This window comes from Puma concolor, unplaced genomic scaffold (genome assembly GCF_028749965.1).
Source record: "Puma concolor isolate L17-30 unplaced genomic scaffold, mPumCon1.1.hap2 unalloc_scaffold_14, whole genome shotgun sequence".
In the NCBI taxonomy this organism is placed as follows: Eukaryota; Metazoa; Chordata; class Mammalia; order Carnivora; family Felidae; genus Puma; species Puma concolor.
This window is the reverse complement of record NW_028240169.1, coordinates 200,457-216,455: the sequence shown is the minus strand read 5'-3', so window position 1 is coordinate 216,455 and position 15,999 is coordinate 200,457. Positions and strand designations below refer to the sequence as shown.

At 51.7% G+C, this 15,999-nt stretch overlaps 1 protein-coding gene across 26 annotated transcripts in view; it reads right to left on the bottom strand.

Moving 5' to 3' along the window:
• LOC147571616 (uncharacterized) overlaps positions 1–15,999 on the bottom strand; it is a 624,145-nt gene that overhangs the window by 416,985 nt on the left and 191,161 nt on the right. The window lies entirely within an intron of this gene.

The following is a 15,999-nucleotide window of genomic DNA, read 5'->3' as shown; positions in this document are numbered from 1 at the left end:
CCCAGCCCCCACTGGGAGAGAAGGAATTCTGCAGATCTGACAACCCCTCACAAGGGGAGTCTCTGGGTCTACACGTGGGGGGCAGCGTGTTAGGGAGGGTGACTATGGCTGCAGGTTAAGCTGTAGTTTCCTGGAGAGTCCTGTGTCTATGTCTTACAGGGAACTGGAAGGACATGGAAAAGAGCTATCATTAACTATTTTTTTTTAATTTTTTTTTAACGTTTTTATTTATTTTTGAGACAGAGAGAGACAGAGCATGAATGGAGGAGGGGCAGAGAGAGAAGGAGACACAGAATCGGAAGCAGGCTCCAGGCTCTGAGCCATCAGCCCAGAGCCCGACGCGGGGCTCGAACTCACGGACTGTGAGATCGTGACCTGAGCCGAAGTCGGATGCTTCACCGACTGAGCCACCCAGGCGCCCCTATCATTAACTATTAACTAAGCTGAAACAAAGTCATCTGCTGGCTACTGGTTAGGAGGCAAGGACAAAGTAATTATCTCAGAAGCTCACGTTCTCTTTCTCTCTCACCATCAACAACCACCTGATACAATTAGCACAGAACCCTGTTAAGCCACAAGCTGAAAAGAAGATACAGGCCAGAACATAAAGGCCAGAAGGTGACAGTGTCTCTCCAAGTAAAGGCCTGCCCGGGTCGAGACCTTTCCCTCACCAGGTCTGGGACACATTAAGCCACTCGAGAGCTGAAGCACCCAACCAGCCCCCCTTCTCTGACTCAACAGGCCACCATCAGGGCAGACTCCAGCTCCCCAAGTTGTTAAGGCCACAGGCATGATGTGCCTGAGCATCAGATCTGGGCCTTCTGGTTTCTCACCGCTGATGGGGAAGCTGGTCTTCTGATTGTACATCATTCTCTGCATGTCTGGCTAATGTGAGTCCACTCTTGAGAGAATGAGCCAGTCTTGCTGACACAACCTATCAGGTATATGAGTGGGATCACCTGCTCCTCAGCCCCCTCCAGGCAAGAGACCGACTTGTCATACTTTGCTTCAACATTCAGCGAAGCCTGAGAGGAAAACACGTGTCCAGAGAGCGATCTCCTGCTCACCCTCCCTCTGTAAGTGTAAGTGCCCTGCGCTGGAGAAGAGAGTCTTTGCCTCGACTCCTTAACAGAACTGCTCTCACACCCTCGAAGAGTCACGCTGTGAGCTTCACTGTCCAGCCGGTTCTCTGTAGACATGGAAGCCCTTATACCACAGCTCTAGGGCTGGAGGGAGAGCAGACCACACACCCTGGGAGGACAGAGATCCAAAAACTCAGGGGCAGGCGTAAGCTGTCGGGAAATAGGACCTCACCAAGGAAAACTGGCACTTGGCGGGGAGAATAACCCAACCTCACTTCTGGACCACATTAGGAAAAAACAAAAAACAAAAAACAAAACAAAACCCTTCCTTCAGTTATTTCATGAGGCCACCAAAATCCTACTCCGGATTTTGCTGATTAAACCATAGTTTTCTTGGAGGAATTACACCATTCTTTAAAAAAAAAAAAAAGGAAGGGGGCGCCTGGGTGGCGCAGTCGGTTGAGCGTCCGACTTCAGCTGAGGTCACGATCTCGCGGTCCGTGAGTTCGAGCCCCGCGTCGGGCTCTGGGCTGATGGCTCGGAGCCTGGAGCCTGTTTCCGATTCTGTGTCTCCCTCTCTCTCTGCCCCTCCCCCGTTCATGCTCTGTCTCTCTCTGTCCCAAAAAAAATAAAAAACGTTGGGAAAAAAAAATAAAAATAAATTAAAAAAAAGGAAGAAAGTCAGAATCTGAAATCCAAGATCCAGAAAATTAAAGGGTGTCAACAATCCATTCTGAAGGTCCCTTTTTTTTTTCTTACTCCGAGAGGCGTTTCCCCAATAATGAAGGTGGGGATCCCAACACAGTCCTTAGCCATCTATTCAGCCTTGAAGGCATTTAGGGCTTAAAACAGTTTTTTACTCTTTTCCCAACTGATGAGTACTCACGCTTTCATAAATAAGTTGTTGCCAAAAGACTTAAAAAAACCCTTGATATCCTCAAACTAAAAAGGCTATATTGCATTCTGAATTCCCACCTCAAATCTGGGAAGCTGGTACACATCTGTAGCTCCAGCCCTGTAACACCAGAAGCCAAGGCAATCGTAGATCAGAACGGACTTTCTCCCTCTCTTACCCGTCCCTGCCCCTGCCCCAGCTCACCACGCACCACATGTCATCCAACACTGGTTAAGAAACCCCAAACTACCACAGCCTGACAAGGGCACACACTCAGTAGTTCAGCGTGAGTCAGCAACTAGCTGGGGTTGAACAGTGAGTCCCACTTTGCTGGACTAATAGAGGGTATCACGTGAAAATCAGGTAAAAGCTCTTTGAAAGAGCAACTTTCTGTTTTTAAGTTTATTAGTTTGAGAGACAGAAAGACAGGATGGGCAGGGGAGGGGCAGAGAGAGAGAGGGACAGAGGATCCCAAGCGGGCTCTGGGCTGACAGCAGTGAGCCTGAACTCATGAACTATGAGATCATGACCTGAGCGGAAGTCGGGACGCTTAACCGACTGAGCCACCCACGTACCCCCAAAAGAGCCGCTTTTAATGGGGCTGCTTCACAGTGCCCGGCACAGAGCAGGTGCTCACTAGCATTTCTGAGGGAAAAGTGTAAACTACGGTGCTTGAATAAGCAACAGAGCCTAGATCAGGGCAGGCCGATACCCAAGGCTTTCATAAAAACCTTCTGCTGACAGAGGACCCACAGACAAAGCAGATGGTCTTGAACTACACTCCCGGTAATAACAACAGGAACAATTGCTACTACATGGTGTACAAAATATGCTACACGGTCTCAGCTCTAATCCATTTCAGGGCTGTCTTGGCATCCTGGAGGCACATACTCTGTCTGCTTTGGCTCAGAACTCTCAGCCTCTGTCTTAGGACAGGGAACTTCAGCTGCTGCAAAGAAACTATGCTGTACGTCAAGGGTTCCGTGTACCCATTTGCCAGAGAAGAAATCCAAAAGTGCCCACACTCCAAAATGTATTTTACAGCGTTGAGGTTCTTGAATCGGACACAAGCCCAGCACAGGGCTTCTTTTTTCCTAGGTTTAATTTTCTTACTGCATCAAGTCAAAGTTCTGAACAGAGTACGGACTTCTCAAGAAGCAGTGGGTTGCAGTCGACACACTAAGTGCATTAGAGTCACGTATCTAGACGAGCAAATGTGGGGACCATCCTAGATCCAGGGCAACAGCTCCTGAAGAAAGGAGCCCTCGTCTCTCCTGAGAAGCAGCATATTTACCAAGTTCCCCAGGAGCTGCCCTCTGCACATGACAGTTTAAGAACTCTGTAAGGCAGGGGCACCCGGGGGGCTCAGTTGGTTAAGCATCTGACTTTGGCTTAAGTCATGGTCTCGTGGTTCATGGGTTCAAGCCCCTTGTCGGGCTCTGTGCTGACAGCTTGGAGCCTGGAGCCTGCCTCAGATTCTGTGTCTCCCCCTCTCTCTGCCCCTTCCCTGCTCGTGCTCTGTCTCTCTCTTTCAAAAGTAAAATGAATATATTAAAAATGTTAAAAACCATCAGTGCTTAATTACAGTATGTGCATTATTTTTTCAATGAAATGCTATTGCGCATGACAGACTCCAGTCTAGTGATAACTTTCATACCCACTAGGAAACCAAAAGATTCCTTTGAGCCACCTGGTGCTGGCATTTGTTTTATTGCAGTGTTCTGGACCCAAATTCTCAATGTCCACTTTCTCCCCTAAGTCCCCCCACCCAGCAACCACCCATCTCCCTTCTGGCCCTACGGAATTTCCTCTCCTAGTCAGTCCCCAAGCGTAAGCCTACACCACATAACCTTTTGAGACCGGTTTGTGCCACCTGGGAGGTTTCCGAGGCTCATCCTGGTGTCCAGGACCCCTTCCTTTGTACGGCTGCACACCAGTGCACTGTAGGGATAAACCACATGCGGTTTGCCCATTCACCTTTCGATGGACGAGTGGGTTGTTTCTACCTTTGGGGGATCGTCCATAGAGCTACCGTGAACATTTGCATACATGGACTTGATTCTCTACTTTCAACTCTTTGGGGTAGACACCTAGGAGTGGAATTGTGGGGTCACAGGGGAATTCTACTGCACTTTAAGAACTGCCAAACCGGCTTCCACAGCAAGGCAGGAGTTGTTTAGAACCGCCGCACCTCACAGAAGAGCTCAGATGCATGTGGAAGATACCTGGGCCCTCACCACCCAGCCTGGTCAATTCTTACCGTCCTTATTTTCCTCATCCTTCACTGCCGAGTAGTTTTCCAACAAGAAACCACTAGAGACCCAGTTCAAAAATGGATTCTGGAGACGAAGACAGGCAGTGGAGACGGAAGGGGGAGAAGGCAGCTGCTCACCTCAAGGGATTACCGCAGGGAGAGTCACGCCGTTTACTTCACCATCCTACCTGGAGCTTGGGCTCTTCCCCTTCGGTGCTAGGGGCTGAAGTGTTTTATAAAGAAAGGGCCCGGTGAGAAACACCAAGTAGAAACCAGTACAAGTGTCTGGTTTTAAAGTGACAAGTAGAATACAGGTGTTAATTGGATGGTGTCACAGAAACGTGAAGCTATGGAAAGCAAGGCCTATCTGCTCTTCGGTGCTTGACAGCTGGATCAGCAAGTGTCCAGAAGGAGATGGGACATTCCACAGAGGTACTCACCTGGCACCACTAACTTCATCCTACTGCTGTGACAGTGGGATTCCACCTGATTACCCACCTGCACTGGGCTGTGCGGGAGGCCCGGCAAAAACACATCTTAAAGCATGTCCTTTCCCCCTGGGCCCCACCCCAGCCTGAGGTTTTACTGGCCTGACCCCTGAAGCCACGCGGGTCTCTGAGCCCTGGGTAAACGGACAAACCCCTGTCTTCCTCTGCAGTCGTGGAGAACACGATCTCCACCACAGGAGAGGATTCCCACCGTAAGGAACACAACACTGTCAGCACCGCGCCCTCCCCGCCACTCCAGAGACACCACTGCCAGAATTCTCTGCTCCCACAATGTCACAAACATGTAGAAATCCGAAGGAGACCCTCCCTGGAAAACAGTCTCTTGGGACTGACCCAGATCTTGTCAGCACCCACAACGTTCACGTACAAAGACAAAAGGACACCCCCACCCCATTCTGTCTGGCGCAGTTTTTCTACAGGTGCAAGAATTGTGCCCCGGTGCTCAATCATGGGTGTGGACAGAGAATCAAGTCTCTGCTGACAGAGGTGGCTTCCCTGGCTTCGACCCCTGGGAAAAGCAAAGCCTCCCTTCCCAGATCTTACTCTCCAGGGCCTGGACACGGCAAGGCCTAAGCAGGGTGAGGGCGCACCCACGTGCCGAGGGAAGGTGGTGTCAGCGCCACCCTGGGAAAGAGCAGGGGACAGCAGATGTTAGGAGGATAATGACTCTCCAGCCTGGCTGTGCTGCATGTTGGAACCACCTAGGAAGCTATTAAAAACATGGGGCACCTGGGTGGCTCCGTCAGTTAAGCGTCTGACCCTTGGTTTCAGCTCAGGTCATGATCTCAGTTTCGTCAGTTTGAGCCCCACATCAGGCTCTGGGCTGGCAGTGTGGTGCCTGCCTTGGTCGTCTCCCTCTCTCTCTCTCTCTCTCTGCCCCTCCCCTGCTCATGCTATCTCTCTCTCTCTCTCTCAAAAATAAACTTTAAAAAAAAGTATTAAAAAAAAAACGTGCAGACACACCCCACCACCCATGCTCAGACTACATCACAGAGCACCTAAGCCAGAATCTCCAGAAGTGCAACCTGAGCGTTAGTGTCCATGTAAAGCTCAGCCGATCTCAACATGCAGTCTGTGGACAGGAGACCTCAAGTGGCAGAGGACTGAGCAGACCAGCAATGGCACGTGCCATCATTCAAAAGCTCCCAGTGGGGGCCAGCCACTGTCCAGAGAACTTTGCAGACGTTACTTCAATCGAGCCCCCCGACAACCCACAGAACTATAAGCTGCCACTGTTCCTATTTTTCAGATCAGCCAACAAAGGCTCAGAGAGGTTAAAGAACCTGCTCAGGGTCACACAGCTAGGAAACTGGAGAAGCCGGCAAGGCCGAGAGCCTGTGTTCCCAATCACCAGGTGGCACAGGCAGATGGGGAGGGCTCGGTCCTTTGTCCTGAAGGATTCCCCTTCAGGGAAAGGTGAAGGGCACATGTACCCCAACACTCAGACAAGCCCTATTAACCACTCCAGCCCACTCTCAGGTGTTCATGGAGAGCAGGCAGTCCCTGGCAGGGCTACAACTTAAAGGGGACACAGCGCCCCTAGAGGCAGCTTGGGATTTCAGTGTGACTGGCCAGCAAGTCAGAAGGGAAACGCCTAAAGAGATGGGCCAGGGCCCCAGGGTCTAGCCCTTCTCCTGCACGTGACAATTTTGTCTCTACTGCTGACCATGGAGCAAAGGTCAGGGCTCTGCTGTATCAAAGGAACCAAGGAGTTCCTGGTTTCATGGGGCTGATGGGGTCATCCCCCATTTTACAGGTGGAAAAAAACACAAAGTTCAAGAGCCCTTCCAGGGATACATGCCCCTTCACACCAGACATTTGATCAAACGCAGCAAAAATGGTCTCGTTAAGCCCTCCAAACAGCCTTATGAAGCACGTTCTAGAAGCAAACCCACTTCATCAATAAGGAAACAGGCAGAGATCTGAACCCAGGCCACTTGACAACGAGACACAGCCACAACTACCATGCGATACCTAACATCTTCCCGACCCCACAACCCCATGGTGGGATCTCACAAAGAGGCCAGGGCTCCATACTGGCTGTATTTTACATCCCCCCACACATACACTCCAAAAAAGGTCAACATTCCTGATTTTCACAGACGACAAAGCCTCAGCGGGGTCTAGGCAGAGTCCTGGGCCAGAGGTCACGACACGCCTTCCCCAGCTCCTCCTCATTACTCCTCTACTCACCGAGCCCTCATCAGCGAGACCCCAGACCATCTGATCCCAGGGTTGCTATGCTGCAGGAGGCAGGAGAAGAACATTCCCTTACTTGACTGAAGCAGGTTCTCATCCCCTGCAAACAAACAGGTCCTGCCCCACAAGCTGCTCCTTGGAACCTCCAAGGAGTAGGCACTGGAGCCAAAGGGTCCAGTGAGCTGGGAGACACATGGGACCATTAAAGGCTGTCAGCAGGACAAGTAACAAATACCGATTCCGGGCCCTTGGCTGGCTCTGTAGCTAAACAGCAAGGTGCTTTAGGCATTTCACAGTCCCTTGGGGTCTGAGACATCCCATCTGAAAGTGAGTTGGTTAGACACACTGGTCTTCTAGAACCCCTCCTAGCTCTGCAATGCTGGGGCTCTTCGGGAACAGCAGAGGGGCCTGGCCAAGTTTCAGCCTCCTGCAGGCAAACACAGACCACCCGCAGCCCCGTCAGCTGCTCCTACCCACCGGCTACATTCAGCGGGACCATGAAATGTGAGCAGCATAAACAGGACCTGGACCTGTCGGGAGTGCCCAGTCAGCCACCGCCCCAAGGGCTCCAACACCAACATCGGCTGCAACGGGCCTCACACTCAGCGCAGTGGTGCGGTTAACTGATGGCAGGGAAGAACAACTGCATGTGAAATACCCATAAATAATTAAGACAGCAGCCGCACAGCTTCCTTCCGCCCTCAGGCTGTGCATGGCCAATTCTCGGACAGATCCACACACATAATCTGCAATTAATTAGAAGCGCACAACTCCTGAGAGGACACAGGCCAACGTCACACCAGACGGAGTCTGCAGCCCTCTGCCGTCCTGCTCTGTGTTTGGACACTTCGAGATCTGCTACCCAACCTGCGAACTCCATGTCGCCAGGATGGGCCCAGCTCTGGTCCCGGCTCTACTACAGATTTCCTGTGCCACCACGGGCGTGTCACCTATCTGGAGTCTCAGTTTCCCGGCTCTGAAGTGGGCATGATGGCACCTACAATCCACCTCCAAAGTTAGAGGTGATCTGACAGGAGAGAGGACAGGAGGCACTCTGTGGATTAAAGATGGGGTGCCGGGGCACCTGGGTGGCTCAGTTGGTTAAACGGCTGACTTCGGCTCAGGTCAGGATCTCACGGTCAGTGAGTTCAAGCCCCGCGTCGGGCTCTGTGCTGACAGCTCAGAGCCTGGAGCCTGTTCCAGATTCTGTGTCTCCCTTTCTCTGACCCTCCCCCATTCACGCTCTGTCTCTCTCGGTCTCAAAAATAAATAAATGTGAAAAAAAATTTAAAAAAGAAATATATAAATAAAGATGGGATGCTAACGTCTGGCTAAGTGTCACCCCACAAGCTGCCTCCTCAGTCACGGACAGCGGGGAAGGGAAGCAGAATAACGCTCCCAAGCCTTACAGTTAAGGCGAGGAAGGCCCCAAAAGGCAGAGGGACAAGAGACATTCAGAACACAAGAGGCCAACAAACAGTGGCAATCTTTGGACACTCCTGACACCTAGTGCACCACAGTGTCCCTGAGTTGCAGGGTTTTCCGTGGCTGCGTGCCAGGCAGCTGCTCTCTCAGTGCACCAATGACTCGGCTGAAGGGCTCGTCTCCAACATCAGGCAGAACACAGGAAAGAGATGGGAGTTACAGGTCAAGCTGCCCCCGGGACAGGGAATGGAGACTCCAGAGCTCAGAGTAGGATGGGCAGAACCAGCCAGATTGGAGGAAGAAAGCAACTGGACGCTGAAAATAGTGACTTGAATTGAATGCCTTTCACTTCTATCTCACCTTTAAAACTTGGCTTATACACCCCGTCCCGGAGGAAGCCTTCTGGACTCGACAAGATGAAGCCAATTCTCCACCTTGGGGCAGCTGGAGGACCTCAACTTTAACAACCTCCCCTGCTTGAGGGGGAGATCTGTAGGAGCAGAGAGAAGCCTATCCTCTCTGAATGTCCAGTCTAGCACAGTGCCTGACAGTTTTCCGTGTATCTGGAGGGGACCATGTGGCTCAGTTCTGGTCACCAAGTTATAAAAGGACGTCTACTAGAGGGACTGGTGTGAGGGCTTTTATTTTCCCAGGAAGAAACAGCAGGGGCTACGCTTTCTCCCTGGCTTCCAGCTTGAAAAGGGGTCTGGTAGTCTCCACAGCAGCAGCCAGCTTGCAAACAGGAGGCAATGAACAGGAGGATAAAAAGTAACAACTTAAGAAGTTTGGGGCAACTTCTGTAGCTTGGCTGTTTTAAGAAACACTGAAATCAACATTCGGGGGCGGGTGCAAACATCTTTTCCGGTGAGTGTTTTTATCTTCCCTAGGTAAACACCCAGGAGTGGAATTACCAGAGCACACGGTATTTCTATTTGTCATTTTTAGAGGATCCCCCATGTGGTTCTCCACAGTGGCTGCACCAATTTGCACGTGGAACTTAAGAAATAAAAGACAAAGAGACAGAAACAGACTCTCAAATACAAAGAGCTGGTGGTTGCCAAAGGTTAAGTGGGTAAACAGATAAAGGGGAGTAAGAGTACAATTATCTTAATGAGCACTGAGAAATGGAGTTGTTGGATAGTATATACCTGAAACTAATATTGCACTGTTAATTACACTTCAATAAAAATAATGAAGAAGGGAACCTGAGTGGCTCAGTCAGTTAAGCATCCGACTTCGGCTCAGGTCATGATCATCTCATGGTTCGTGAATTCAAGCCCCACGTCGGACTCTGTGCCGTCAGTGAGCAGCCTGCTTGGGAGCCTCTGTCTCCCTCTCTCTGCCCCTTCCCCACTCAGGCTCACTCCCATTCACGCTCCCTCTCTCAAAAATAAACATGTTTTAAATCAAAAATAAAGAAGATGGGGCAGAAGAAACGTGAGCCCTGAGTAGCCCTGAGAGGCTGAACGATGCCATCAACCACTCACCTCCCGACCACCTGGTACAGGAAGAAAATAAGCTTACTTACACCACCATGAAGGGGGCTCTCAAGTGCCTGCAGCTGACAGCACCCCTCCCTGACTTCCCAGCACCCCCAGCAGGCCCACCTGGAACTCAGCAAGGACACAGGCCCTCTTAGCCTCTGAAGCCGTCTCTGGGATCAGCCCCACCCTGAGACCAAATCCAGCTCAGAACCGAGTTAATTGTTCTCTCGGAGCCTTCCAGTTGCCAACGGGGACTGCACCACTTGGGCTACCGCAGGCTGACCTTGGGGACTAAGGGAGAGGAAATCATTGATAGAATGTGACCATCTCTTACACACACAGTAGGTTCTCAGTAGTTACCGATTTCCCCGGGGGGCAGCGCAACACAGCCAAAAACAAACACTTCTGCTCCATGGTCCCAGGAGCTTAGGTCAGTTACCAGCTGTTCTACCTTGGGCAAGTGATTTAACCTCGTTGGATCCATTTCCTCATCGGTAAGGTAGCAAGAACAACATTCCCCCTCCTGCGGCAGTTATGGGGAACAAAGGAGATTACTGGAAAACACCAGGTGGCAGTAGGAGCTAGAAGGCCATTACCTTCCCACCTCCTACTCCTGCCTCCGCCCATTGCCCCCAACCCCCGCCCTGTTGGGGCGATTCAGCATCCCATCAAATCCCTCAAAGGAAGCAAGAAGAGACCAGCACCTCCCCTTGGTGCGGCCTAATCTCTTGGCTCCCTTTCCCGGGAGTAGAGACGAGAAAGGGGAAAGCACTGCATCAACAGGCAGAGAACCCCATCCTGGCAGAAACAGCCCCCCAGGCTCAATAGGGGATCATGTACCCAAGACAAAAAGCAGCCCCAGAGAACGCTCTGCCTTCATTCATGCTAAATCCCCGCTTCCAACACCTGAAAGAAGGCCACCCTACTCTCAGATGGTGCAGAGGCCAGCAAGGAGACAGCGTGAGGAACACCACCGCCCTTACCTATTTCCTCCGGGGTCGGACTGACCCCCTCTGTGGGAACCCGTGGTTTGGGCGTTCTCTGTGTGAGTTACAAATGCTGAGCCCCACTGATCACTCACGGGGACTCCAGCAGGGAGTGTCCTGCAGGAGTCACCAAGCCACCCCACATAGGAGTGGGGGGACACGCACCAGAGAAGCCGACAGAGCACCCGCACTGTAAGCCAGAAGCCCGGGGTCCTCCCGGCTTAAGAACATGCAAGGAAGGGACCAGGTGCTGTGAACAGCCCACAGGCACAAGGGCACGAGGCAGCCCGCCCACTGACCCCAGCTGTGCCGCACCCTGGGGCGGGGGAGGCGGCCCTTACGCACCCACCTGGACCCTGGGGCCGGCCCAAGGTCGCAGGGTGAGCACTACACAGAACTGAGCCGCACCCTGAGCCCAAATCCAGGCTTCTCCCAAGCGCTGGCCAATGGTTCCTAAAACCACGGAGGGGAAGGGAGCCGGGCAGAAGCAGCCACTGTGTTCACAGCCTCCCAAAGGGTATGGTGGCCTCCACCCCCTGGCCCTGCCCCTCCTCCAAGGAGAAGCTCATAACCACCTGCTCCAAAAATGGCAGCTCCTTGAGGGCCAGGCAGCTCCAAACTCTCACTGCTGTCCGCCCTGGGCAACCCAAGACACCACCCGCCTGGTCCACCACCAGCCCATCCTGGGACCATTGATTTATTCACTCACCAGTCATTCCCAAGCCCCTGCTATGTGCCACCCGTGGCACCAGCGGGGGGGGGGGGGGGGTGGGGGGGTGGGAGGGCGGGGTGGGGGCAGGCTCTTGGAGCCTCAGACCTGCGGGAGACAGACACTACTCAGGCACAGAAGAAAATCACCACAAACAGAGAGGCTGGGAAGGGAAAAATCAAGGAGAGAATTCTGTGAGGGAGCAGGCAGGCGAGCCTGAGAGAAACAAGGTGATAAACTGAAAGGTGATAGCTGGGTGGAAGGAGGAGGGGCATCCAGGCAGAAGGAAGGGCCCGATTCAAGGCCCCTAGGCAAGAATGAACTCTGCGCGTGGAGGAGCTGCCTGAAGGTCAGTGTGGCCAAGAGTGACAGGCAGAGCATAGGAGAGAAAAGTCAGGGTTGTATATAGAGCATGGCAGAATTTGGATGTTGCCCCAAGTGCAGGAAAACACTACTGCAGGGTTCTGAGGGGGCAGTGAGCTAGGGCAGGAGGGGCAGAGGTGCCCATCTGCCAGAGAAGGCACCATCTCATAAAGAGGATGAGTGTGCAGTGGTCTTTCTAGGAGTCCCTGGGCCCCTAGAGAAAACACCACCTCGTATTAATCGTCTGCTTCCTAGGCCGCCAGCCTGTCATTAAGGGGCTTGAGCCACAGATCTTAGAGAGGAGGCTGACGGGACATCCTGACAGCAGAGCGTGGGCTCTAGACGCCAGGGCCTGTGAGGCAACCGGTGGGCAGCTCCGGCCACGGGGTCAGGTCCAGTCCAGTCCTCTCTTCTTATGGAAGCCACTAACCAAGTCTCCCTGTGGCTTGTCATGGCATGTCCCTCGAAGAGGGCATCAGCACTGGCATCCCAGCCCCAAGAGCCAGGTGGCATTCTCCCCGAGCCTCACCCGGACCCCTTCCTCATTTCCATCAGTGCTCCTCAAAGACTGTTAGGCAAGGTTAGGAAAAGTCAAGTCTTCCTGCCACCAAGAGGGCTTCTCGCATCCTACGGATGGTCCAAGAGGATCCTGGCCTCCCGATGCCAAGCCCACCTACCACCTCGGCTAGAATGTTGTGATTATCCTCTTTGGGGAATCAAATAGCAATTGACATATCAGTAGGACAATCTCTATGGTGCACCCCAACATTTCCCTTTTTCCTGTCTTTTTCTAGCAATTTCTAACACAGTTCTACACCTCATCCCAGGGCTGTCAATCAATTCTTGGCCTTAAAAAAATGCCCATGGCAGAAGTTTCCATAGGTTCTCAGTACCAAACGCTATCACCGCGAACAAGCTCTTTCATCTCTCCAGGCCGCGGACTGTTCACTGGTAAAATAGACGAAAGAACACATTCCTTCGGAGTCAGGGTGAGGATGCGCGAGGGTGATGGTCAAGGCCAAGCAGAGGCCTGGCACACAGTGAGCAGTCAGCACATCGACACCTGCTGATGGTCTTGATTCCGCTGTGCTCATGCGACCAACAATTACTCATCACTCACAAGGTGCCAGTCTTTCTAGAGGAGCCATTTTAGTGAAGATGGATGGTGGAGGGCCGCCTCCGGAAAGCAATCACTCTGTGTCTCCTCCTACGCGAGACCAGGTGGCACGCCCACTGGAGCTCTCTATTAAATATGGTGGGTGTCCCTTGACCCCAACTTCTCAGCTCAATCACCTGAACTTCATAGCCACAGAAAAGAGAACTCTACAAAACTCTCCTGTCCAGAGTGCTCTCTCCACTTCAGTCAGGGACTGTGACTCCTCTGTGTCACAGGACCAGACTGGTGAATCTGAGGGCTTGTGGGAGGAGAGGGGAGAAGGACAGGAATCCCCAGACAGATAGCCCTTGGCACCAGTTTGAGTTTTCCATGGCTCACATATTACCTGCAGAAAAATAAATCTGCTCTAAGTTATGGGTCCTACTCAGAAAAGAAAAAATTCTAATATAGACTAAAGGTTCGAATTGCATTAAAGATATGGGTGGATTTTTTCCCCCAAAATGCTCTTTTAAAATCAAATTCTTACAGCAGTCCGGCTTTGTATGTGAGTTAGCTGTGGCCTTACCTGTGAACACCTGCCCATTGTGTTGTCCCAACACTCTGGGGAGCGAGGCTGACTTCCTAGAAACTCCCAAAGCAAACCTCAACCGCCCTCCTGCAGCGATAAGCCAGGGAACTGGCAAAAAGAAGCGCTGATCAGATGCAAGTGAGCCTGAGTTCAGAGCCAACTCCTCCCATGTGTGGGGTAGGACCACACAGACATTCCTGGCAGACATCCAGGTGCAACAGAAGCCAGATCTCTTTCCAGTTCCTTTCCTCAGCATGCTTTGTCTTTTGGGCCTATCTATGGAAGGCAGAGAATTCTCTGAATACAATACACAGCAATAAAGACAAGGGTCAGCAACTAATTTTAACAAAGACGGGCACAAAAAATGCAGATTTCCAGTATTGGCGGGATCAGTGCCTCAACTAATTCGTGTGCTATAAAGAACACTTCGATTATAGCTCACCACATGATGGCCTCAACCCAAAGCTAACCCTGGAGCAATCGTGGATGAGCCACACCACCAGGTAAACATAGGTGGCAAGAACTTTTTAGAAAGAACTGGCCCCAGAGAACTCTAGCAAGGGGGAATCTCTGCATCTGGTTTCCCTTGGAGAGATTCTTCTGGCATCCAAGTGCCCACAAGCATCGAACCGTACCTTGATTTTTCCAACAAGGCACATAACCGTCAGATGGCCTGAGACCAAGTCATGGTCTCAGTTCGAGGAAACCAATTCTGATTTTTTTGCTGTGTTGTAACTGAGAAAACCTTAGGCGTAGGTTTCCAATTCCAGCAAACTGAAGTGAGTAGAGGTTATTGTTTTTTTTCAAGTATAGTTCATCTTTTTATCAATGAATTTCAGACGAGCCCTAATCACACAGGCCTCTAGGGATAAACAAATAAACAACTTACAAGAACGCCATGGAGGGATGATAAATGCAAACAAAGACACGTTCACAAGACACTTTCCTTTTTCATTGTTATCAAGGGCAGCTGTGACTAAGGTTGCCAATATAAAATGATTAAAATTAATTAGGGGGGTCGATAAATGGCAGTTGTTGGAAGATGGAAGGCAACTGAAGGGAAAATGAAGGCTCAGGAAGGCAACTTGAGGCAGAAAGCTATCTCGGCGGGGTGGTGGGGAACAAGGTACCTTGGTGGCTCTGTGGTTAAGCATCTGACTCCTCATTTTGGCTCAGGGCATGATCTCACTGGTTTGTGAGTTCAAGCCCCATGTCAGCCTCTGAGCTGGTGCCATGAAGCCTGCTTGGGATTCTCCCTTTCTCTCTGCCCCTCCCCCACTTTCATGCCCACACTCTCTCTCAAAATAAACTTAAAAAAAAAAAAAAGCTATCTCAGGGCAACTGGGTTTGAATGAGGCAAAACAACAACAACAACAACAACAATAGTAGCCTTGAGAAAAAAAGAACAGAATTGGCTGCTTCCTTCAGCCCAGTAGGGAGCTCAGATCAGGAAACACAATGCCTGCTCTTTCCAGCAGGAAGCTAATTGATCTTTTCTAAAAAGTGCTGGTTCAAGAAATGGCATCAAAGAAGAGGACTGAGCTGCAGAAGGAACAGCTCAAAGATTAAGAGGCACACTCTCAGCTCTGGAAGGGACAAGACCACACCGGTGCAGAGGTGGGCTGGGGCTGGCCCAGGCTTTCAACCTAGGGCAGAAATGGCACTGATCATCCAAATTTCAAAAGAGCCCACGGGGCATCCTCTTTTTTTTTTTTCCCCAACATTTATTTTTGAGAGACACAGAGGGACAGAGCGTGAGTGGGGGAAGGGCAGAGGGAGAGGGAGACACGGAATCTGAAGCAGGCTCCAGACTCCGAGCTGTCAGCACAGAGCCTGACACAGGCTTGAACTCACCAGCTGTGAGATCATGACCTGAGCAGGAGTTGGACCCTTAACTGACTGAGCCACCCAGGTGCCCCCAAAATCATCCTCTAAAGCAGAGAGCCCGAGAGCCACCTCCAGTAGCTGGCTCTGCTGCCTCAACCCTGACCCTCATCTCTACCAGCTGCTCTCCTTTGCACCCCCAGTCCACCCATTGTCAACTCCCCACGGGTGACCAGAGTGGTCTTCCTAAACATAGGTCTGCGTCTCTCCCCTGCTCCAGAGTCCCCATTGGTTTCCCATCCCATACAGACAGCTCAAGGCATGCCCACCCTCTCAGCTCTCCTCTCCCACTGCCCCTGGCTCCTTCTTCCTACACCCCACTCGGCACCCTCTCACCCCAGGGCCTTTGCACTGGCTATCCCTCGGCTAGGAACAATCTTCCTCCGATATACTCATAGCTCCCTTCCTCACTGTAACAGGCCTCTATGCAAAAGTCCCCTCATCAGAGGCACCTGGGTGGCTCAGTCAGTAAAGCGTCCGACTTCGGCTCAGGTCATGATCTCACAGTTTGGGAGTTCGAGCCC